Source organism: Aedes albopictus, chromosome 3 (genome assembly GCF_035046485.1).
Source record: "Aedes albopictus strain Foshan chromosome 3, AalbF5, whole genome shotgun sequence".
NCBI classification, from domain to species: domain Eukaryota; kingdom Metazoa; phylum Arthropoda; class Insecta; order Diptera; family Culicidae; genus Aedes; species Aedes albopictus.
This window is the reverse complement of record NC_085138.1, coordinates 319,109,726-319,135,387: the sequence shown is the minus strand read 5'-3', so window position 1 is coordinate 319,135,387 and position 25,662 is coordinate 319,109,726. Positions and strand designations below refer to the sequence as shown.

Genomic DNA, 25,662 nt, shown 5'->3' with positions numbered 1-25,662 from the left:
CCCGGCTGTGACTTGTCTACTAAACAAACGCACACCACATCAGCAACGCATCAGGTTGAGTGGGTGGATGTACTAACTTCATCACAGCTGGTGGTGTGACTACCGGTGGCTTCACTTACTCCCATAAGAAACTGGAAGGAAGTGGGGGTACACCCCGTATGATGATGATGATAGGTACAGCTCAGAGTGTTCTCAAGCCTCAGCAGCTCACCTCGACTCTCACGCTAACGCCGCTCAGCACTAAAGTGCATAATTTCCAGACTACACCAAAAATGTGTAACCCTTGCACATTTACAAAATCAGCTCCAGTGTCCGCCAAATCGTTAAATTCGCAAAAATTTTTGTACGCCAGTCTAGCTAGGTTTACTAGTGACCTTGGAAAACAAAAAAAAAATCAACATTTCGCATCTAGACGAGTGTACGAGCTGTTTTTTGAGAATGTGTAACTGTCACACATTTTTGTGTGGTCTGGAAATTATGCACTTATGAGTAGGTCTTACACATTTTAGTGCTGAGCAGTTTTAGCGTGCTGCACTGAGGTGTCGCTTGGGTGTTCAGAGATATCTCAGGTGTAGTAGCGAGTTTGATGGTGGTGTAGTAGGTACCTTACTATTGCGGTTTGCGGGTGCGCGTCAAGTCGCCGTCGTCGTCGTCGTCGTCGTCGTCGTCATCATCACCTGTGCGGCTGCCGGTGTGCTGTCTGGCTGGAGCCCAAAGTTTGTCGAAACGAGCGCGCGTTCAGGAGCTCAGTTTAGATCTAGACTCGGTCTAGTGCGGTTTGGTTTTTGTTTTTTCGTTCGCCAATTTTGCCCACGGAAGTTACCTGTGAGGGGGGTTCGTTGCTGCTTTCGAATCGGTTCGATTGTTGGAGTTGAGTCGCGCAGGACTTTGGGGAGTGCAAAAACTAACGAACGTGTGCAAGTGCTCGAGGGTGTTGATTTTGAGAGGTGATTCAAAGTGCTGCTCGTCTGGGTTTTGCTGGTACAAGTGGGCGGCGAAAGATATCATCAGCAAGCTGCTTAATCTGCTTTTGATGCGTGCAGTGTTTTGTGAAGGGCAAATATAATAAAAAAGGTTGCTGATAAAAAAAGTGAGTTCATTACAATTAATTAGAATAATTTTCCCATCACACAGTGAGATGTAGTTGAACGGTGAATTTGAATACTTCAGACGTGCGGGTGCGGGTGGGATGATCAGCGTGTGAGGCCAAATTGCAGGTACTATATCCGAACAGAAGCAAACAACTCCGAGCAAGGTTTGACTGAGCTGCGACTGAGCGGATAACATGTATCGAAACGGCATGAAATTGCTTCGTCATTTAAATAGTTGACTGGAACGTCGAACCAATTGTTAAAATCAGAATCACTTATAGAGGTAGTGAGGGTTGACTTCAATGTCGTTAAATAGTGTCGCTTTTTTCGAGAAATACCTACTTGGACAGGATGACATTCGTGACTGCTGACACTGTTTGAAAGAAAAGTACATTATTGTTCGCAACGGTCAAAGGTATATTTTCCGTAGAATTTTTGATTATTTATTTGAAAATGAAAGGTTAAAAATCATTCAACTGCCAAGCATTGAACCGTTTAATTATATCAACGTTGTATCTAATTTTGAAGCAATCATAACAAAACCAGAGCACTATATAACAGCAACAACAGGTATATTAAAGAGATGAAAGCGCACAGCACAAGATAAACGCCGGTTATTTGAGCGATTTTTTGCGACCTTCAAACCATAACCAAACAAGTGAAGGCGAACCAAAAAGCTTGGAAAGGGAAAGTTTGGACATAACAGAAGCATTCATTGATACAATCATGACAATCAATCGAAGATCGTGGATCGATCGATTGCTCGGTTGGTTTGATATTGAGACGTTTAGTTCTACACCAGAACTATTCTTGAATTTTCATAAGGTAATCATTCTCATAAGTAGATGCAGCTGAATAACGGTGTTCCACCATCTGATCCAATTGGTCGTTTAATCGAATACCGTTTGATCAAATAATGATGAAAAGTAAGTCTGATTACACTAGTTAACAAAATAAAACGAAAATCATAAACTTCTCAACCTTTTTGCATAAACTGAAAACTGAATATAATATCTATAGATAATCTGAATGCAGTTTTTGCATCAAATTGATGATACTCGTGTTATTAGCGAATATATGCGACAATCTCTTTATTTTTTGCAAAAATAAAAAAAAAAACAGTAGATTTTTTTTCAACGAGATAATTTCCAATTCAATGGAAATTTCTTTCTTAATACATATACTTTTAAATCATTAGATGTTAGCGAGTTACAGTAAAAATTTCAGCCTTATCGGAGCAATACCCACTGTTTTCGAAGAATCAATTTCGTGATCAAAATTTTGGGCATACAAAATTGATTTTAGAGGGATGGTGTCTTCGAAGAAGTTGTATGGTAATCAGAGCCCTTCTTTTGAAAGAATCACTATTGTTATTCATCCACCTAGAAGTGAAATGAAAAATTCGACTTTTTTCACGAGTGAAGATAGCGTGTTTATGTGCTCAGAAAACTTGTAGAAAATACTATTATAAGAAAACTTGCCGAACAAACTTTTATTCTATGTGTTCAATTTTAAGAAATATGGGTCATTATTTGTGAACGACCCCTTAAAATCAGTTAACCCGGGAGCGGTCGCGTCGTGTACTGAGTACACGCACCATAAAAAATGCACGCATGTGGTGCACAGCGTGAGCGCGGCGTCGCTGCAGGTAGTCAAAGACGCGACTGCTCGAGGGTTAAATAACTTTTTCCAGACATTTTTGAGAAATTATAAATGTTGCATAAAGTTATTTTATATGACCAAATACATGTTTTTTTCTGAGGACGGCAACATTGTAGCATTGATATTTTTTCAGATATTTAGGAGTATATGTAAAAAAATAGCTTATTTCACAACTTTGTTACATTTAGAGGCAAAATGGGGCAAGATTTTTCAATTGAATATGAAAAAAGTTAAAAAAGGTGTTAATTTTGATGCAATTCATGCTGGACACTAGCTTCCTTGACTTTGAAATCGGGGTGTAAAATATGTTGGCTCGTAACTGACATTAAAAAAAGTATTGAAGGTACAACTTTGTCGTCTTGGAATAAAACATATATTTTATCATAATAACTTTGTAGAACTTTTGAAAATTATTTTAAAATTCTAGAAAAAGTTACAATGAAAAAGCTGATGTTTAGTAATCGTGTACAGAAAATAACCCACAGTTTATTATGCATAATAAAAAAATAAAAATATAAAAAAGTCCAATCTTTAAGTTATTGCCAAAAATTCAAGTGTAACTCTGTTTCAAAATAAGGAATTTACTAAAAATCACATATCTTGTGTTGTAGTAAACCAATTTTGTGCAAATAGAAAGTCTATGAGACGATCTCCTTAACTGGCACCAAGTTTTTGCAGAAAAAAATTACGAAAATAAAAAAAAAGTTTTTTGAGATATTTGAAATTTAAATTTGGTTGACCAGTGTAATATTTTATCTGAAGCATTGTTCAGTTAACATCCAGACGCAAAATATAATTTATTGTGACGCTTTAAATGATCATAATCATCATTCTTTTAGAGCAGTCTGATCATAAACTAGTCCTCTTTTAATGGTGAAAGTTTTATCGATTTTCTTGCAACGAGTGAAAAGTAATTTCAGATTAAAAAAAAACGTTGAAAATTTAGCGTAGTCATGTATGACAGTCTCGAAAAATGTTAATACCTACAAAATCATTATATGTGATGTGCTCAGATGTTGTTAATTATGTCATGATGAAGTGTCCCCGGAAGATAAATGTTTCTGTCAATGGATAAATCTGTTTGGAATACCAAGATTTGGCAGAAAGCTCAAGCTCTGGGCATCGTTTTCTCACATCATAGTCTCAAAATCTCTGTCTTCAGAATTTGAGGTAAGTTGGAAAGTTTTATATACTTATTTAACCATTCCGGCCCATACAATACTACAGAACTCCAGAGATTATTTCAAATGGAAATCGCTCAAAATCGCTGAAAATCGCTCCCTCTTCCAAATTTTTGGTTAAAAATAAAATGAATAAATAAATAACTCCGGAGATTTTAGGTATTTTATCACACAAATTCCTGAGGATAACGCAATCATGCATTTTGTGTCGTGTTTTCTCATGTATAAATTTGTATGTTCCATACCGATTAGGCTATTGCTACTCTATATTTACGCAAGTGAAATGTAAAGTAGATTTTTTGGAATTGTGTGGTCAAAGGAGTCCCCTTGAAAATTTATATCCAAAGCATATTTAACCTATATTTTATTGAAGTCACTTATACTACCGTTCTACGGATAATTGTTCTATGTTCTATGGGATTCCCATATAACATGGGACAATGGGGTGTAGAGCGCCAGTATAGCAATTCAGCTATCCTTATTCCGGAAAAAAAGTTTAGATTAATCAATCGATATTTTATCGAAGTTAACTTTCACCGAAGTTCGGTAATATTTCTGTAAAGATCAACAAATGTTCGATTGTTTTTTTTTATTGAAATTTGGTTATTTTTGCCTATTTTTCACAAATCCGAAATTTTATTGAATCTTTGGAATGATTTGTAGTGAAAATGGTGGTAGACATACTGTAGAAAAGTCTGGAGCTAGTCCCAAAAGTTCTTTTGCCAGAATTTCATCAAAATTTCTTGATTTTTTAAAAAGATTCACGAAATTAATTGTGGAGAAATTTAGCAGATAAGATATAATAATACTAGAGAATTATGGAGGAAGGATTTCGAAAAGTGGTTTCTGTAAAACTGAAAAAAAACATTTTTCACCAGGAAAAAAAAAATCAGAACCTACCTACCTTGATCCTTCCTCTATCAGTAGGTCGGCTTCTGAGGCATTTTTCCTTTGAATGTGTATGGAAAGTTTTTTTTTAAATATTGGTCCGTTATTTAATAAAACAAAAACAAAAAATGTCTCCAGTTTTGCTTTACATAAAATATGTGTAGAAAAGTATAAATTTTTATAATCTTATGACGTGAGTTTTAAGCGTCTGTTGATTTTTTTTTGTAAAATCATTAAAAAAAATACACACTCCCCAGTTTTAGAAAGCTTTAACGATATGTTCAAAAAATTGTTAAAGTAATTTCTTCGGAAATTCTACCAAGAAACACTTCAATAAGCGCATCCACAATTTTGCCAACTAGTCCCCCGATTTGATCTTCCCACAACCACTAAAACAATGATAAATTCGACCATGACTGAAATTGACTTATTTTTTCTGGTAATTTTGTCAGATTTATCAATATTTTTTTCGATTCGACAAGAGTCCACTTAAGGAGAAAAATCAGATAATACAAACAAGGCTGCTACAATGGCCGACTTTAACACCTACTCACGTTTTCCTCTGGACACTAATATGGAAAATTAGTAAACAAATACGCCCGATTTGGATTATCTGCCTCTTTTTACCCTTCTTGCACCCATAAGAAGGGTATAAATATCGCTCGAAAAACTGACTTTCGATCCGAGGCCCGGAGAGTCGAGTCTCATATACCAATGAACTCAGCTCGACGAACTGAGCAAATGTCTGTATGTGTGTATGTGTGTGTGTGTGTATGTGCGTTACAAAAAAAGTCACGCACGTTTTTCAGTCGTCTGTCAACCGATTTGGATTCTCTAAGCACCAAATGAAAGCTATAATATCCTTGTAAAAGGCCCTGAAATTTTATTTCGATTCGACATTTGATTACTGAGATATGTTACGAAGAGTATTTCAATAAATTCTTTTTTTATTATTATATTCACTTGTTATCTTGCATGAGTTTTTGATCAGTTTATGGGAAATTATTTTTCATTAAATAATACTGACCTCATACAAAGTGTACACTAGCAGGTTATTGTTTTCAACAAAATTATAAATAACAAATTACAAATACACAGGCATTCTATGAAAACTAACAATATGTTAAATGAAAGTTTTGAATTTATATATTGTGCAAGAACCGGACAGCCAAAATAACTGGTTAATGCCATAAATGATTTACATAGTACAAGGGACAGACAAAATGATCGGGACAGGTAAAATTTTCACTTTTGAAAAAATATTTAACTATCTGTAACTTTTCGAAAATTGCATCAAATATTCACAAATTTTTACTGTAAGTTCATCAACTAGTTGTGTATCAGTGGTCCACATTTGGAAAAGATCGGGCTATTCTTCACGAAGATATAAAGATTCTTGAAAAAGGTACAATTATCCGATTGACAACTTTGAGCTGTTATATCTCCGGATTCAATGAACCGAATGCAATGAAATTTTGATCATTTATGACTTATATAATGAGCTATGAAAACTATTGACTTAACTTAAAATTCTTAACAGGGAAGAAAATTATACCGATCAGATCATTTTTCTAATAAAACACCAAAGTATCCAAAACATCAACATCAAAATTCAAAATTCAAGATGCAAATTGTAGTTCATTTAATTTCCCTCTAATTGACTCATATATAAATGTGTTTTGAAGGAAAGTAACAACATAGCCGTCAATAAATTGAAAAAGTAATGGAATGCATATTAAAAATAGACCAATTTACTGAAAAATCGTGAAAAAAAATAAAAATTGCTATAACTTTTTCACACCACATCTTGAAAAATTTACAGAATATAGCTTATAAAATTTCCTTTCAATAATATTTTTTTTGAGAATTTTTCTGGACTTCAAAAATAGTTTTTCCGACTTTTCCATCCGATTTTTCTCAACAGTGGGATATTTTGTGGAAAACAATGTAACTTTTGAAAAAGTGCATCAAATATTCTAGTTGTGCAGCAGTGGTACAAATTGGGAATAGATCGGGCTATTCTGTATGAAGTTACAAAGAGTTTAGTAAAAGGTAGAATTATCCGATGGCTAACTTTGAACTACTCTCTCTCTCTCTCTCTCTCTCTTCTTGGCGTAACGTCCTCACTGGGACAAAGCCTGCTTCTCAGCTTAGTGTTCTATGAGCACTTCCACAGTTATTAACTGAGAGCTTCCTCTGCCAATGATCATTTTGCATGTGTATATCGTGTGGCAGGCACGAAGATACTCTATGCCCAAGGAAGTCAAGGAAATTTCCTTTTACGAAAAGATCCTGGACCGACCGGGAATCGAACCCGTCACCCTCAGCATGGTCATGTTGAATACCCGTGCGTTTACCGCCTCGGCTATATGGGCCCATGGGATTTTAAGCCGTAAAGACTCTGAAACTAGGGGTTCAAACCAAGGTTCAAACCTACGATCCTAGGAAGTAACATTTGGGGTACATTCATTTTTCATAATACATACTTTCCTTTGGACATAGCGTGTACCAGTGCTGCGTTTTTCTCCAAAATTCGTTTGACTCTAGGTTGTACCGTGGCAGTCGTCAGGACCGTACATTGTTGATGACAGAGAATTCTGGGCTTAGCTTGAATATGTGCAGGTAGTGGTCAGCAGAGTAGATATTAGCACCAGGGGACTTTTATGGTCTTCTTGTTTTCTTACCCAGCATTAAAACTATGCTGCGATGTTAAAAGATAGGTTGTCAGTTTGAGCCTCACGCTTGAGCCGCAGTTATGTTGGCTACGAAAACATTGCATTGGTGGGATAGGGATGTCAATTCCTTGGTTAGCAGCACCACGTTTGGTCCTGATGGCGATGATATCGGATACATCATATGATTTCGTCTGCTGTAGTAATCTTCAGGTGTAAGGCGGTGAAATCAATAAGTCATATGCTGCTTCGTTCGTTTCATTAGATTTTAGTTGGACTATATTGTTCAAACATAGAGTCAACCAGTCACCAATTTTGTGGCAGCGACAAGCTATCAATCAACTCGTAAACAATGACCGCCATCCTTTTCCAGAGAAATGGATAAAACGAGCCCTAACTGGCTTCAGTTAGTACGATTTTGCTCCAACGGACTTAACATAGACTTTTGGTTTGGTGCGTTGATTAGAGTTCAATAGCTCATTCAGAGCATTTTCCGAAGCTATTCCCTGAATCTGGACAATGAAGATGACTTGTTAGTCCCCTTCGGTCATTATTTATCGCACTCTCGATGAGTGATGAGATAATGCGATTGGACAGCACATTGCCGAATACAATACCAACAGCGATATAGGTAGGCACTCCGTAAAATTCTACAAACAATTCGTGCAATTCATTCAATGAAGGGAAGGCCATAAGCCTTTTTGTTATAAGCTCATTCGCCCCCTCGGATTTGGTAATCATCTCAGTCCCTCGCTCTGTTATCACACGAAAGCACGAAAGGCAATGTACGCATATCGACTCTTCTGCCGTTCGAGTCATCCTCGGGAGGAATTTCTCCGGCCCGGTCCCCGGCGGACAATCGGGACCATTCATCTTCTCTGTGGTTCGGCGAACGTCACCGGCGCGGCGAATCATCTCGTGCGCGCGCGCGCTCGACGCCAAAGTCCTCCTACGTCCTCGGGGAAGTGTCGCGCAATGCGTGCGCGACAACTGATGGCAAGAGCTTCTTCATGTTATCATCCACCGGCCCGTGTGGGACAGAATTTAAATTGTTTCAAGCAGCAATTCCATTTGTATACATACGAGATAATTATCTCGCTCACATCGGCATCATCATCATCATCATCAGGACAGGCGCGTGATCGACGCGGATGCGGCGAAATTTGAATGTAGGTACTTTTTAGCAAGCTGAACAATTCCGGCAAATTTATGCCGTTTTTCTTTATTATCCAGTTCCAACCTGGGTTGGAACTGGATCAGATCACAGTTTGAACCCCAACCCGACTTCGGTTTCGCTTGTACTAAAGTTTGTTTGATGTTGTTTGTTTACACATTTTCCGCCAATCCAGTTCCAACCCAGGTTAAAAAAGAAAAACGGCATTAGATTTGCTTAGCACCATGAGCCGGGAATTGACATTCTGGGACAAAACATGTTTTTGTAGTTTTTCCTTGCAATCTGGATCGAAACTGAATCGCAAGTTGCAATATAAAAAAATCAAGAATTAATCGCTTCTTCCTGTGGGAATCGATGCCACAGCTCCTGATTAGCTAGACGGGTGCCGTAAACCACTATGCTAACGACTCAGGTCGCCTTCGTACAACGTACTTGCACAAGTGGTTCTGTATCATGGTGGTTAGAAGTAGCCATCTATGTTCGGAGCACATGGATTTCTTCCGTAATTTAAAATGTAACTTTAACATCTACTTTCAGTATAGAACATTCTATTGTATACATTCGAATAGGTGAAAAACTCATCTATTTAAAGCTTTGAAAGGGGAGCTGTGAATTTTGTCGCGATATTTCCATTTTCGGTCCACAATGCTCCCGGCCGGCAGCGGGTTCCATTTTTAGATTGCATGCGGCAATTGCTTGCGTTTTGTTTGAAACTGGACACTTTGTCGACTGCTTCGTGTAATCCACCGGTAATGCCTTTTCTTGTGGACTGCATTCCTTTTGATCGTTGCATATTTCATATAGAGCACTTCTCGCCCACCCATCAACATCAACCCCGCCTCCCAAAGCTTCACTTAATCCACTCTAAACTTGATCCCCTAGTTTTTAAGTGGACTGTGGACAAAACCCAACCGGCTGTCTATGGTTATTACTACTCAACGCGCTTAGCTACCAACCAGGTCTCGCCGGGTAGCAGAGAGATAAGTGCCCCAAACAGTAGTGGCCTCGTGCTAGAGTCCAAGTACACCGACTTTGGCGCGCTGCGACCTGCAACTGCACAGTGCACACACATACCGGGTGACGCGTCACGAGCGACCACCGGATCGGATCGGTGTCGATAAATTCAATCGGCAACCAACAATCACCACCCGTCCGGGCTGAAAACCATAAACCTGTTAGTCGACACTGCAGAAAAGAACGTTAGAATTGTTTTGGGTGACACCATATTTCACGTTGCCCTAGGTTGATGGCAAAGGCATAACCGGCATAACTGTCCTATTAATTTGGAATTCGGGAAAAAATTCTTGTTTTCGCGAATCTCCGGGTAGTTTCAGCGTTGTTGGTGTCGTATCATATAAAATAATCGGACAAAACATAACACAAAAGCTGAGGTTTAGGAGATTGGGTTTTAGATTTTATGGATACATTTCCATGAGCATTTTTAACCCTCCTTTGGCATTAGGGTTAATTTTGACCCAAACCATACACTACGTCAGCGAGCTGCTGCCAACGTGATGCAAAAGGAAGGTTAAGGATTAATTTAACGATCATACCTACCTTACGTTGAAACCTTGTTGGCTACAAAGTAACTTTGTAACTGTGGGCTTCGTGGCCGTGCGGCTAGCGGCGTCAGTCGTCTAGGCATTTCGTAAGCCTCGGAGTGGGGGTTCGATTCCCGCTCCAGTCGGGGAAAACTTTTCGTTAAACGGGAAATTCTCCATTATTGGACCACTGGGTGTTATGTGTGTTGTCCGTTTTGTCGTGTTAGTAATGTAATGCTCAGTCTGTGCAGCCTGACTCAAGACCGACGAAGATGGTGCGTTCGAATAAAAAGACACTATACTGTTATAGTGTCTTTTTATTCGAACGCACCATCTTCGTCGGTCTTGAGTGGTGATCCTCCAGTTTCTCCGAATCGTGTAGGGATCTTCTTCAATCGCGTTGAGCCAGCGCGTTCGTGTCCGCTTACGAAGTCGCTGACCTCTACCTGGTTCCCTGCTGAATATCGTTTTCGCTTCTCTTTCTTCTAACATTCGCAAGACGTGTCTAGCTCACTGAAGTTTGCCGTATTTTATACGATTCACAATATTGGCATCTTTTTACACTTGGTATAACTCGTGATTCATGCATTTGCGCCACGTTCCATTTTCTTGTTTTCCACCGAGAATTGTCCGCAGCATTTTGCGCTCGAACACTCCAAAAGCTTTTCAGTCTAGCTTATTTGACGTCCACGCGTCGTGACCGTAGAGGGCAACCGGGAGAATCAACGTCTTATATCGAGCGAATTTCGTTGGCGTTTGCAAGTGTTCCAAGATAAACAAATTTTTCAACAACACATCCCCATCAATCACTACCTCAGCACTAGCATTAGGCCTGCCTCTGTCTCTACCCGCCATCATTTCATTTATTTAGTTCAACACCAAATTCATGATAACACTGAATCAACAATTTTCCGCTATAATACTCGATTTGCAGATGCAGCTCTCCAATGTCGATCACGCCCAACGCTCGCCAGATCACGCTCCACCTGCCCAGATCACGCCCATCGTGCTCTCTGCGCTCCACGCCTTCTTGTACCAACCGGATAGTTGAACTTTGCAGGGTTGTTGTCCAGCATTCTTGAAACATGCCCTGCCCACCGTATCCGTCCAGCTTAAGCACTTACAGGATGTTGGGTTCACCGTAGAGTACAGCGAGCTCGTGGCTCATCCTTCTCCGGGTCGGGTTCCACACATCGTCCTTAGCATGCGTCGCTCGAAAACTCTGAGTGCTTGCAGGTCCTCCTCGAGCATCGTCCATGTCTCGTGTCCGTAGAGAACCACTGGTCTTATTAGCGTCTTGTACATGGTACATTTTGTGCGGGGGTGAATCTTTTTTGACCGCAGTTTCTTCTAGAGCCCGTTGTAGGCACGACTTCCACTGATGATGCGCCTTCGTATTTCACGGCTCACGTTATTGTCAGCCGTTAGCAAAGAACCGAGGTAGACGAATTCTTCTACCACCTCGAAAATATCCCCGTCTATCGTAACATCGCTGCCAAGGCTTGTCCTGTCTCGCTCAGTCTCACCTACCAGCATGTACTTTGTCTTAGTCGCATTCACCACCAGTCTGACATTTGCTGCTTCACGTTTCAGGCGGGTGTACAGTTCTGCCTGTGAGGTGTATACCAAGCTTGTCCTTTATTATATGGTGCATACCCGCCTTATCCTTGCTGCCTGTCAGGCCAGACAGACAAGTTGATTATGTTTGCAACACAACTCAGTGGTTGGCGCCAGTTCGGTGGGAACACTCGGCCGGAGCAAACATCAGTTCCAACGGTGGAGTCGCAAGCGGGTAAGAGTTTCAAGGTTCCCCGTTGGGTGATTCCTTCTATGAGTTATTGAGTATTTACACTGCCACCGTTCCAAATGTTCTACACGGAGAGACGAAACTACCCAAAAGTGAGTTCTTTCCACTCAACTTCGGGGTTGCGTGCGTCAAGCCAATTTTGAGTTGATGGAATCGATGTTTTTGTTGGGTTGTTCCCGCTTGCTTCCATGTGAAAAAAATACCTAATTTTAAGTTTTTTTCACTCAACCGAAATTTTGACTAGGTTGTATTCACTCAAATTTGAGTACTGTGCTAGAAACTCAGTGTTGGCTTGACGCACGGAACTGCAAAAGTTGGGTTGTTTCTCTCTTCACTCTCTGACAACAATAGAAAGAGCGCATGAAAAGGGAGATGAAAAAGAACTCAAAATTGAGTTTAAAAGTACCTAATTTTAAGTTTTTCAGTTTCTCCGTGTAGCAATAATATCCATATCATCCGCAAAACAGACAAATTGGCCGGATTTCGTGAAGATCGTACCCCGGCTGTTGAGCCCGGCTCGTCGCATAGCATCTTCCAGGTCGAAGTTGAATAGTAGGCAAAAGTCCAGCACCTTGTCGTAGTCCCCGTCGAAATTCGAATGAACTGGATAGTTCACACGAAATCCTTACGCTGATCTGCACACCGTCCATCGTTGCTCTTATCAGTCTGGTAAACTTCCCGGGAAAGCTGTTCTCGTCCATAATTTTCCATAGCTCTGTGCGGTCGATACTGACGTATGCCGCTTTGAAGTCGATGAACAGGTGATGCGTTGGGACCTGGTATTCACGGCATTTCTGGAGGATTTGCCGTACGGTAAAGATCTGGTCCGTTGTCGACCGGCCGTCGATGAAGCCGGCTTGAAAACTTCCCACGAACTCATTCGTTTTAGGTGACAGACGACGGAAGATGATCTGGGATAGCACTTTGTAGGCAGCATTCAAAATAGTGATCGTCCTGAAGTTCTCACATTCCAAATTTTCTTGTGCATGGGGCAGATTACCCCTTCCTTCCACTCCTCCGGTAGCTGTTCGGTTTCCCAGATCCTGACTATCAGCCGATGCAGACAGGTGGCCAACTTTTCTGGGCCCATCTTGATGAGTTCAGCTGCGATACCATCCTTACCAGCTGCTTTGTTAGTTTTGAGCTGGTGAATGGCATCCTTAACTTCCCTCAGCGTGGGAGTTGGTTCATTTCCGTCCTCTGCTGCACCAACACAGTCATTTTCCCCCGCTGCCTTGGTCCACCGTGCTTACATTCTCTTCGCCATTCAGGTGCTCGTCGAAGTGCTGCTTCCACCTTTCGATCACCTCACGTTTGTCTGTCAGGAGGCTCCCGTCCTTATCCGTGCGGATTTCGGCTTGCGGCACGTAGCCTTTGCGGGATGCGTTGAGCTTCTGGTAGAACTTTCGTGTTTCCTGTGAACGGCACAGCAGTTCCATTTCCTCGCACTCCGCTTCTTCCAGGCGGCGCTTTTTCCTCCGGAAGAGACGGGTCTGCTACTTCCGCTTCTGACTGTATCGCTCCACATTCTGTCGGGTTCCATGCTGCAGCATTACCGCCCGCGCTGCATCCTTCTCGTCCAGAACCGCTCTGCACTCCACGTCGAACCAATCGTTTCGTCGACTCCGTTCTACGTACCCGTACCCGTTGTTGATGGCTGCTTTGACTGTACTCCAGCAGTCCTCTAGAGGGGCCTCATCGAGCACACCCTCGTCCGGCAACGCTGCCTCGAGATTCTGCGCGTATGCGGTGGCGACATCCGGTTGCTTCATTCGCTCTAGATCGTACCGGGCGGCCGCCGGTAATGTACATTGTTAATAACGGAGAGTTTTGGGCGCAGTTTAACCATCACCAGGTAGTGATCAGAGTCGATATTAGCGCCACGATAGTCCTGACGTCGATAATGTCGGAGAAGTGCCGTGCATCAATCAGAACGTGATCGATTTGCGATTCCGTTTGTTATGGTGATCTCCAGGTGTAACGATACGGGAGGCTGTGCTGGAAGAAGGTGCTACGAATGGCCATGTTCTTCGAGGCGGCGAAATCGATGAGGCGTAGGCCATTTTCGTTCGTCAGCTGGTGGGCGCTGAACTTTCCAATCTTCGGTCTGAATTCCTCCTCCTGGCCTACCTGAGCGTTTAGATCCCCTATGATGATCTTGACGTCGTGGTTTGGGCAGCGGTCGTACTCGCGTTCGAGCTGCGCGTAAAGTGCGTCTTTGTCATCATCAGTGCTTCCGGAGTGAGGGCTGTACACGTTAATTATGCTGATGTTGAAGAATCGGCCCTTGATCCTCAACCTGCACATTCATTCGTCGATCGGCCACCAACCGATCACGCGCCTCTGCATGTCGCCCATCACTATAAAAGCTGTTCCCAGCTCACGTGTGTTGCCGCAACTCTGGTAGATGGTATGATTACCTCTTAACGTTCGCACCATAGATCCTGTCCAGCACACCTCCTGCAGCGCTACGATTCCGAACCCGCGGTCCTTCAGTATATCGGCGAGTATGCGGGTGCTCCCGATGAAGTTGAGAGATCTGCAGTTCCACGTACCGAGCTTCCAATCGCAAGTCCCTTTTCGTCGCTGTGGTCGTCGCCGTTGGTATCGGTTCGCATTCTTCTCTTGTTGAGTTTCCGGTGCTAGTCTTTCTTACGGCTGGCTCGCTGGGCCTGACACCAACCCACTAACCCAGGGAGCTGGGCTTACCTTCCCGGGAGCTACGGGTTCTGCATTGGCATTTCCTCCAACTACAGTGCTTAATAGCTAGGCTCAAGCGCCAGTCTTCGCCGGAGGTGATGTTTTTAATGGGCGCCCAGGAGATAATATTTTATCTGAGCTTCCACCCCCAAAGTTACCATTTACGTTTATTTGGCAAGCGACGATTTCTACGCCAGGATGAGTCGTAATTGGAATTCTATAAAATGAGTAAGTCTTTTTGATCCCCAATCGAACTCCCCCATAATGGTCATCTCGATCCTGGCGTATAATGTTGAAATCGTGGAAGTTGAGTTCATCTTCAGAAGAAAGCCATGTTTCACAAAGGGAAAATATATCACAATGAGAGTTGTGAATAAAAAATTTAAACAGGTCTAATTTAGGTTTTAGACTATGACAGTTCCACTGTAGCACAGTAATCATATCTTGCACCTCCTCACTTGATGAATTATCCATCGAAAGATATGATCGCAGCAAGGAGGGGCCATGATTGTGTCAGATTCCGAAGATATTCTTCTACTGTAGGTATAAACATATCAATAATGCCTCTACATGTTTCTGGAAGGCCGAGGGCATCATATAAGCGATCCACGATAACCCCAAAAGTAAACAGTCCTCGCTTGGGGCTAGAAGGCTTGCTTGGACTGCGAGGAACTTCAGTAGCTTTTTTCTTGCTACCGAGTCGAACATTTCTCTTTGAAGTGTATTTAACAGGCGGAGACGGGGGTGACAGGTTCTTGCTACAACATGGATCTGAAGCTAAAGGAACTTGATTTTCCGCTGCAAGTTTCTGCTACTGGAGCAACCATTTGGAGTTGTTATATCTGCGAAGCTGCCAGTTGAAGGAGAAAGCTTGACCATTTCCGTGTCCAGTAATGGTCGACGATAAGGAAAAAGGAGAAGGAAGATCCTAGTGCTGCCACGTTCGTCCGGAGGATCATCCTGAAGAAGGTGCGGCTCAAGGAGGAAATTTGTCAAAAGATGATGGGCAACGAAGAGCTCAAGAAGGTCGTGATGGATTGGATCAAGCGAGTGAACGTCAGATGGAATGATGGATCATTGCCGGGGCAGTTCTTCCCGGCGTGATTGCATTCGGCAAAAACTTTCAGCCTAGCCATTTGAAGCATATCAAGAAAGAATGATTCATGCAAAGCAGATCAATACAGGTGCAACGCAACGCTCAGAGTCAGTGGACTACGCGAAACTAGGTGAGGTCTTTCTGATTACTCTCTATATATTCTATATTGTTATATAACTACATATAAGTTGAAAATTCGTTATTTTCAACATGCTTTCATCTATTTGAAGCTGCTTCAGTTCTGGGCTCTTTCTAAGTTGATGAGGGGATTTATAAATGCTTGCAAGGACTTGGCCAGGTGTGTGGAGCTGAGTGGGTCCAAGATATTGTATCATTGTATCGGCATCAGCAATGTCATGGATATATTCAACTTTGCAACTCCATCCAAGATTTGTGCAAGTGTTCATGCTATGATGCTACGTCATGATGCTATGCTATGTGAGAGCATTACACTTGATCATTACTTAGATTTGGCAGGCGGAAGTATTTTTGGAGGACTGGATGGAAGGTATCGTGAGCAATCCATCTACAAAAAGGGCGACAAGTTAGATTACGGGAACTATCACGCGATCAAACTACTGAGCTCTATCTTTAAGATACTCTATCAAATCTTATGCCACCGTTTATCACCGACCAGACGCGCCAACTTGGTCAAATTATTGGGGGGGCAAAGCCTAGTTTTTCTGATTTTTTGTATGGGAAAATCGAAAAATCATTAAAAACGTCAAATATTGGGGGGGGGGGGCAAAACCATGCTTGCCCCCCCCTAAGTTGGCGCCTATGTCACCGACTGCAAGAGAGTTCGTGCAACCATATTCATGAATGAACGCGCTACAACGAACCAGATGTTCGCCACCCGCAAGGTGTTGTAACTGAGCAAGGGCCGTGTTACTCCCAGCAAGGATGAAACCCCCGTCTTCAAGCCTCAGGGTCGGCAAGACGCTCGTGACACTCCGCGAAAGAAAACACTTGTAGATTCGGCAAAGTAAAACTCCCTATATTGACGGTCTCGTGTACACTTTTATTCACTTCCTGACGTCCTACTTTCTCTCTTCCTCCTAGCTTCTCCCTTCCTAGCTTTCTGGCGTCGTCCGGTGTTCTTAAGGACTAGTCCTACCTTATACACGCTACTTTTCTTCACTGCTTCTGGGGCCCCGCGCACTGCACGCCTACGCTGCCGCTCCTTTCGCCTGTCCACTAGCTCCTTCTCTCCTTCCTGGGCCAGGGGGCGGGCAATTCTTCTCCTTCGTCTTTCTTCTCCTTTGGCTGCAGCCTCTCGTGGACCTCCCTCCTGTCCCGTGCGCCCCTCGAGTGTGTTGACGGACTCGAGACTTCAGTGATCCGTAGAGTCACTGGAAAAGCTTGGGTTCGTCGGCGCGCTTGATGGTTGTATCGGGTACAAGGGTGATGCGGACGCACTACAAAAAGGTGAGTAGGGTCTACGCAGCGGTGTGGCTCCAAAAGATACCGCAAAGTTCGGTTTTAAAATAAAAAACCGCGAGGTCCTGGATGTCCAGATTACTCTAATTTCTCCTTTTTCCTTTTCTCCTTCTTTCCACTTTTCCGTGCTTTCCAAAACTTCTTTTCAGTTCTCCAACTATACTTTTCTCCAAATAACTTCTGCTTCTAACAACTTTTTAAAACTTCGACTGTTGGCTCTGAAGATCACCAGGCTAATCATCCTCCGTTTTGAAGATCGTTGACCCCGAACCATTGGCCATTGACCCGTCGTAAGTGCCGAAGTTCCTCCTCATCATGGCCACCCAGTTCGCCTCCCATGGCCGCCCATTTCGCCACCCCCATGGCCGCCCATTCGTGCAGTCCTGTGCAGCCTGGTGGTGGCTAGCAGAACTATCATCGTCCTTGTATAGAGCAGTGCAGTGATGGCTGCGTTCGTGGGATTTTTGGGACGTTACACTTAACCTAACTACAAACGTTTTCTTTTTAATACAAAATACGACGAATATTACACGCGACAAATCTCATCAATACTGGACGTTACACTGACACTTGTTACAGTGTTGCAGAAATGCCGCGAATACAACGTGCCCACATATCACTTGTTCGGTGCCCACATCGCCTGTTTTTGAAATATAACTAACATAGGGGCATAGGCTGAAGAAGGGCACTCATACCCTAATGATTAGTCCCGTCGAATTCGATTTGCAATAACATTTCAATTGTATACTGAATACAACATCCCTTTATTGTTGGACAATTATCAAACATCATCTCATATCAAATTCGCTGCCGGTCATTTGCCATTCTCTTGAACTTGATTGTGCTTACTTACCAAGAGCGAGCAGCCGGTTCAACTCACGTGGCGCAAATATTTTCGCAACCACCACTGCCGAACCGGTGCAAATCTCCGCCGAGGCGGGGGTGTCAGAGGTATTTAGGCCTACACACAACGCCACCGCCCGTCTTGCTTCGAGTTATCGTCGTGGTCGTTTTTTAATCGTTGTTGACGAGAGAAAGTCAATTCATTCAGTTTCGGTCTCAAGTGCCATCTGCGTGGGAAGGTAGGCGCGCGGGGATGGTGTTTGTGGTCTATGTTATTAGTATTGTAGGTAAACAATGTAGTAAACCTATCGTGTGGCATGTGACTTCCATTGAAATTGTTAAATTGAAAATAATAGTAAAGTTTGCCTGATTTACCACGACGGGCATTGGCAACGGGATAAGTGTAAAGTAGTGGAATAACCGATGATCCGGATGGGTACTGGGTATACCATACGATGCGTCATATTGCGAAAGACTTTTGAAGTGGGGTCTGAAATGCATTCGCACTTATTCTTACACTTAACCTTTCCATATCTGAAGTATTTTGCACACTTCAATGTTAATGTTGAACCTAGTTGTCTAAGACAATTGCATAGGGCATGCCTTCGTCACTTCGTATTATATCTTCAATACGCCGGATGTGTCAGTTACTTTGATAACAAGAAGTGTTTATGCCCTCTTCATATCGAGAACAGTTTACCAAACAGATTTATCAACTCTAGCCACATTATGTGCAATTCAATGCAAATACTTATGTAGAAATAAAAACGGAATCTTATCACGGTATTCCGTCTGCCGAACCAGATAAGCTTCCCAGAAAGCTGGCTATAGCTCATTAAAAGGCGGTCAAAACACTGTTGTCAGATAACGCTTTATTTGTATAGATCACCCTCAACTACAGGTTGCATACGTGTACCACACTTGAGGCAAGGGTAATGGTAAATCTTTGCGGTCGGTTGTCGTAAAGTATACGATTTTATGGGTCCATAACCCCTCAAATATTTCTGTCAAAAAGGTGATTTAAATCATGCGTGCGTCCCATGAGTGGCTTTCGTAGCATATTGATGAGGATTTTTCAATATCTACTACAAAACAAAGGAGTTCTGAATACTTACATTTGAATTACAAAGTAGGACGTAATACTTCTTGGTTTAAAAACAGTAGGGGAGACTGAGGAGACTTGATCCCTGGGGAGACTTGTTCCCCCCATATTTGCTCGGAATCAAAAACATTTTTCTTCTAGCATAATTTTTCCAAAACTACTCCTGGACAAACGACTATGTTTTGGCTATAAGTGATTTCGATTGTACATTGCATTATTATTTAACGGCTGATGGTTTGTTTTCAGTCCTTCAGAAATCTTTTAGGCGATTCCGAAAAATCTCAATAACTTTGTGAAAATTGATCCAAATCGTGTCAAAATTTCACAGTACATAGTTAGAATAAAGTACTTTCAAACTTATTTATCCAAATAAGGCTGTTGTTAACACATTTTAATTAATTCAGCTTAGTATACACAACAGTGACATGGGGAGACTTGATCCCTCGAGGATTACACACACATTATACATGTGAAAAATAAAATTCTATTCGGAAGCCCCTATTTACTTGGAATTCTAGTCTTTTCAACGATAAAAAGTGTCAGATAATTATAACTTTAGTACAAACCAAGAAAAGGGGAATCAAGTCTCCCCATTTTGAAAATACGGCATATCCTTAAAAATTTAAGGAAATCTTACAATTTCAAACACTCCATATTCATCGAAAATACAAGAAAACTCGAAAAGAAAATGAATAGGAAGACTCTGGGATTATTTTCCCTTTAAATAAACCATGTGCTCAAAGGGGGATCAAGTGTCACCCATTTTTGAAAAATGCATCATAAGACATGCCTTCATAAAAACACAGTTTTGAAAACTTTAACAATAATTTAAAGGCCTTCTGCTGTGTATTAACTTGCAATAGATGTTTACCTGCCATTTTGTGCGTAAATCGGATCTAGTTTTGTGTTTTTCTTAAAGTTTCAGGTAAATTAAGAAAAAGGGATCAAATCTCCCCAGTCTCCCCTACTAATCGGCTGTTCATGGAACGTCAACATTGAGTGATTTGCTAATAAAAATAGGCAAAGTACAGCAGTAATTGGCGACGAGCAGAGTAGATCTTCACATCATCATCATCATCATTATCACCAACAACGATCGGATCGAGGAAGGTTACCACTGACGAATAGGTACGCAACAGGTCGGATCACAAACCACTATTGAACCGCAAAGCCTTGTCCCTTTTCTATGGCGATATACGGGTTATGGGTTCAGGGTTATGGCAGTGCTCGCTCATTGACCGAGGCACGTGCCAAACAAATGGTTTGTGGATAACACCATCCGTGTTTTTGGGACCTCTGCTGTTTGATTACGTTTGACGACAATAAATACGGCGTTATACGACCTTTCACATGCGTTGATTGGAGATTATGTGGGAGATTATGTGATACTCAATTGTTGGATATGGCTAGCAGTAAAGTGATATACCAATTACTGTTGAATTGATTCTACCCTATCAATCGAGTCGAGTAATGATTATGCCGTTATCAATTTGCACACCAGTGCGTGTGATAAGCTGACTACGTAAACAGTAGAATTCAGTTCATCTAGCTGTTTACCTCAATGATTGCTTCATATTTATATCGCAATCGGTTTTCGTGAGACAAGCGAACCAAAACATTATTATCGAAAGCTAATCAAAACGACCTCTGCTGGGACAATCCAAAATTCCGAAAGCCGGTCCCATTATGATTGAATAGGCGCAGAGTTCACTCAATCATATCCCCAAATTTCTGGTGAATCAACATCTGAGGGAACTGGTTGTGACTGGTTCCAAAATGTTTAGAAACCTACTTCAAGTGCCACGTTCTTCGCCCACCGTCAAGACTCGCTGCTGATGGGTGCCAAAAGCTAGCGAATCGTGTCCCAGCGATCATCATCGTGCGCTTGATGAATTACTAGAAAAAAAATCCCAAACATAGCAAAATGAACAAAACCTGTTCTCTGGTCGAATGCCAGCAAAAAAAAATGAAAACCAAACACAACTTGCAGTTTTTGTCCCCCTCGTCCTCGCACGGTATGGATAGCTGCTGGTTAGCAGCTGATGAAAATGAGTACCGTTCATTTGATCAGGCAGCAAGCTTGATTCTAATAATTGTGCACTTAACCCACGATAATGTGTTTAATGGTTGTGTATTCTCCTCGCCTTTCGAAGGATTGCCGCAGTAGGTCATTACGGGTATCAATTATGCACCTATATAGCTGTGACTGCTTTGAGTAGATTTTTATGCCAAACTTTTTCTCCATACAATCTTTGAAATTAAATGTCTCTGAACTCCTTCCCGAGCAGAAGAAAATAACAAGTGAATAGCATATCAAGGTATGTATCTTAAATACTACCATACCTTGATATGCCCTTCGTTAGGTGGTAATAAGAGGCAAAATAACAAACCAAACAATACCAAAATTTTGTATAAATAACACCTAGAAAATAACAAGTCTTGTTATTTCAATAACACAGCGTAACAAAAATTTACTTTTTGTCTGTCTCAAGAGCAAACTTATGTGTCTCCGAAGGATTTTGGGCCGCTGAATCCGAATCCGGGCTCAGATTTTCTCTAACACGTCACAATTTTGAGCTATACCTAAATTTATAGGGCAAAATATGCGATTTTGGGCTTTTTTGATAGCAAGTCATTAAGTAAGGAAATATTTTTTTTAAGCAATCAAAAGATTAATTGGTCAATTGACATCTAAATTAACGACTCATGCAAAATATTTCATTTTACCTAATCAAATTTGATAGTTTTAAGCGATTTATGTTAGGTACGATATTTCCCATACAAGTCACCCTCCAAAAGTTGCATGCAAGTTTTCATACTAACATAAAATGCTAAAATCTATCAAATTTGATTGGGTAAAACGAAATATTTTGCATGAGGCGTTAATTTAGATGTTAATTGACCAATTAACCTTTTGATTGCTTAAATAAAATATTTCCTTGCTTAATGGCTTGCTATCAAAAGAGCCCAAAATCGCATATTTTGCCCTATACATTGAGGTATAGCTCAAAATTGTGACGTGTTAGAGCAAATCTGAGCACGGATTCGGATTCAGCGGCCCAAAATCCTTCGGAGACACATAAGTTAGCTCTTGAGACAAAAAAATGTTGCGCTGTGTAATGAATGCATACCTAAAATTTCAAGTACTGTATTTGTCATTCCAAAGTTATTGAATAACAAACTAATAACATTTCTTGTTATCAAATGTTTCATTTGTTCGATGACTTCATGATGTAATAGCAAATCTTGTTCTTCGATTATTTTCACTGCTGAACTAACAAATACTACATCAATACCAAATTCTGCTCAAATACCTCCAACTGTTATTGCGATGTTCTCATAACATTTCGTAAAATAACGCAGTAATAACAATTTCAGGTATTAGAGCGCATGTTGCTCTTCGCATGGTATTTGTAAGGTATGCCCTTCTGCTCGGGTTCTGAAAAGGTTCTAACATCTTCTTGTAGTATTTTATCTTTCAGTGTATGTTAGATATCTTTTAAGAATATCATCGCTTGCTATATTGGAACCTGTTTTCCAGTTTTTGAATTTACTCCCATATTTCATATGAATACCTTCTTCTACAATAACTGTTGCTTCTTAGAATTACGACTACATACTACGAGATACCGTATACGTGATAATGTTTGCACCATCGTAAAATAACGTTCCAGTTTTACTTGTGAATACCTACAATATATTGGTTTTCTTTGTAGGCATTTAAGCTATAACTCATGTCATACTAGACTATGGATAAAAAATATTGATTTTCTTAGTTTGACACTTGCACAATGACTTAATGGCAACTCGTGATTTGTCCACGCGCAAATGTCGAAAATTGGGTTTTCAGTCACCGTGGAAATGTCACAGTCGAAAATCACAATTTTTAAGATTTTTTTTATTATTTGGACATTGCTTAATGGTGTAGACATTAACACACAAATAAAAGTTAATATAACTATGTCTTTATAATTGCAAAAGAATTTGTATGCAACTCGTTGCAAAATTCGATTTTTTTCAGCACTCTTCGTCTCTATCCAACTCGGCAAGCCTCGAAATGTAGGACTCGTGCTGAAAAAACAACTTTTGTACCTTGTTACATACATAACTATTAAGGGCTTGGCTCTGTAATGGATATCCATATGCCGTTTGAGCCTAAGTTACAAAAATCAACCGAATAAAAACATTTGTAAAAGTACTGAAATTCTTATGAGCTGGGAAGAAATGCATCTCGATTGCGTTAAAATCAATCTAGAGTACGGTGCAGCAATAAACTAAATAGTTGTCAAACCACTGTTACAGAGGCAATAGGGCACTGCATGAAATTATCTACTTCTCTTTCACTCTTACAGAAATTTTGTAAACAACAAGGCCAACAAACGTCAAAATCCCATACAAAATCAAAACAGTGCAGTGCCCTATAGGGCACTGCATACGGCGGTTGCTATGATAAATAATTCTAGGTCTTTGACGTTTCGTGCCCTTATTGTTTACGATTCTGACTTAGAAAAATTTTGTCAGATTTCGGATTAAGAAACTAAAATTGCCAGACTTTCATGGATGGTTTTATTTGATTCAACATGTGGGAAGTTCTTTTGTAGGGTTCACGTGCATGTGAAAGCATGCTGATTTATGACTGACGGCACGTTGGCATTCCTCCAGGAGGTCCTTCCGGGATTCCGCAGGAATTCTTTCCGAGATTCCTCCAAGAAATCCTTTGCGGGTTTTCTACATATGTGTTCCAGCGCTCCTCCAGGAGTTTCTTGTATGATTCTCAGGGAGTCCTTGAAGAGATTTATCTATGGTTCCTAAGGAGGTTCCGTCTAGGATTACCTCAATAGCTCTTGCCAGGAAGTACTCCCGAGATTCTTCCAGTGAATTTTTCTAGGATTCCATAAGAAATACCTCATTTTCTTCTGTGATTTCTCGGGAGCTCCATCTGAGATTGTTTTTTTGGATTTCCTCCAGAAATCCCCTCTAGGATCCTTTCTGGGAATCTTAAAAGGTTGCTCCAGCAACTCCTTTCAGCATTCCTTCAGAGATTCATTCTGGGACTCCCAAGGGTTTCTTCCGAGATTTCTTAAGGGGTTTCTGGAATTCTGCAGGAAATTCATCCTAGATTTTCCTAATAGGTATTGTGTAGTAAGTACTCTTTACTATTCGGGGTATTAATTTACAATGACTTTGTTCCATACATCCTATCTGACAGTCCCTTAGGCACAGCCTACTCTAACTCAACATGAAGGTATTTCTGGAAAATATGCTTGGGAGTTCTAGCAATTTCATCCGGGATTCCTTCCGGTATTGCTCTAGGAGTTCTCTAGGGGATTTCTGCAGAAATTCCTTCCGTGAATTTCATGCGAGATTTCTTTCCGGAGTTCCTTTTGGGATTTCTTCGAGAATTCTTTATGAAATCTTTCCACAGATCCTACAAAAACTTCTTTCAGTATTCCTCCAAGAACTACTCCGGGATTCTTCCTGGAGCTCCTTCAGAAATTCTTTCAGCAAGTACTTCTGGGATTGCCTCAAGAATTCCGGAAATTTCTTCTAAGCTTGTTTCAAGAATAGCTTCTGGAATTTCTTCTGGAACTCCTTCGTGGATTCCTTCGAGAGCGCTTGTCGGGATTGTTTCGGGAGATTCTTCTGGAATTCTTTCAGAATTCATTCAGGAACTCTCTCCAGAATTCTTCTAGGATCTCTTTTTTGGTTTTCCGTTCGGAATTCCTTCAGATCCTTCTAGAATTCCTCCAGAAGGAGAGAGACGAACCAGCCAAGGGCTGAAAGTCACAAATCAATCAATCAATCCTCCAGAAGTTCACTTTTGAATTCTTTCAGATGTTTCTAATAGACATCTTCCAATAGTTTATTGGGGAATGTTTTGATAAATTTCGTCTGCAGTTTTTATCTATGGCATTCCTCATGAAGTCCCTACAGGAAATACTTTAGCAAGTTCCTTATGGTTTCCCTCCACCAGGTGTTCTTGGAAGGTCTCCAGTTAGCTTAGAGGTTATGTCTATGGATCGTCAATCCGGAGACGGCGGGTTTGATTTCCGTTCCAGTGGGGGAAATTTTCGCGACAGTGTATGTTGTCCTTGCCTCACAATATACAAATTTATTCAATGACAGACAAAGAAAGCTTTTCAATGAATAACTATGGAAGTGCTCAAAGAACGCTGAGTTGAAGAGAGGCCGGCTGAGTTCCAGTGGGAACGTAGAGCCATAAATAAGAAGAAGAGTTTTTTTTTTGACGAATCTCAGATGGGACCTTTTGGGAATCCCAGAAGAAATGAGCAATCACAGAAGAAGATTCTGAATCAATCCTAAACAAACCTCCAGAAGAATCTCATCAAGAACTCCCAAGGAATCCAACAAGAAACTTCTAGAGGAAGCGTGGATCCCACTAGCCTAAGGCTAAAAATCTCGTTAATAAAGACAAAAAAAGCAAAAATAAAATTTGAGTTTTGA

The 25,662-nt window shown here is 41.2% G+C and overlaps 1 protein-coding gene and 1 long non-coding RNA gene across 3 annotated transcripts in view; both read left to right on the top strand.

The window, feature by feature from the left end:
• Window positions 1-25,662, top strand: part of LOC134284183 (uncharacterized) — a 531,430-nt gene that overhangs the window by 33,572 nt on the left and 472,196 nt on the right. The gene's annotated exons all lie outside the window — the stretch shown is intronic.
• The window catches only part of LOC109401173 (cationic amino acid transporter 3-like), a 236,086-nt gene continuing 211,049 nt past the window's right edge, over window positions 626-25,662 (top strand). Inside the window, exon 1 of one of the 2 annotated variants that reach the window (XM_062842662.1) lies at window positions 626-1,090. The gene's annotated coding sequence lies outside the window, so the exon portion shown is untranslated. The remainder of the gene's footprint in view (window positions 1,091-25,662) is intronic. The other variant, XM_062842663.1, reaches the window with a different exon arrangement.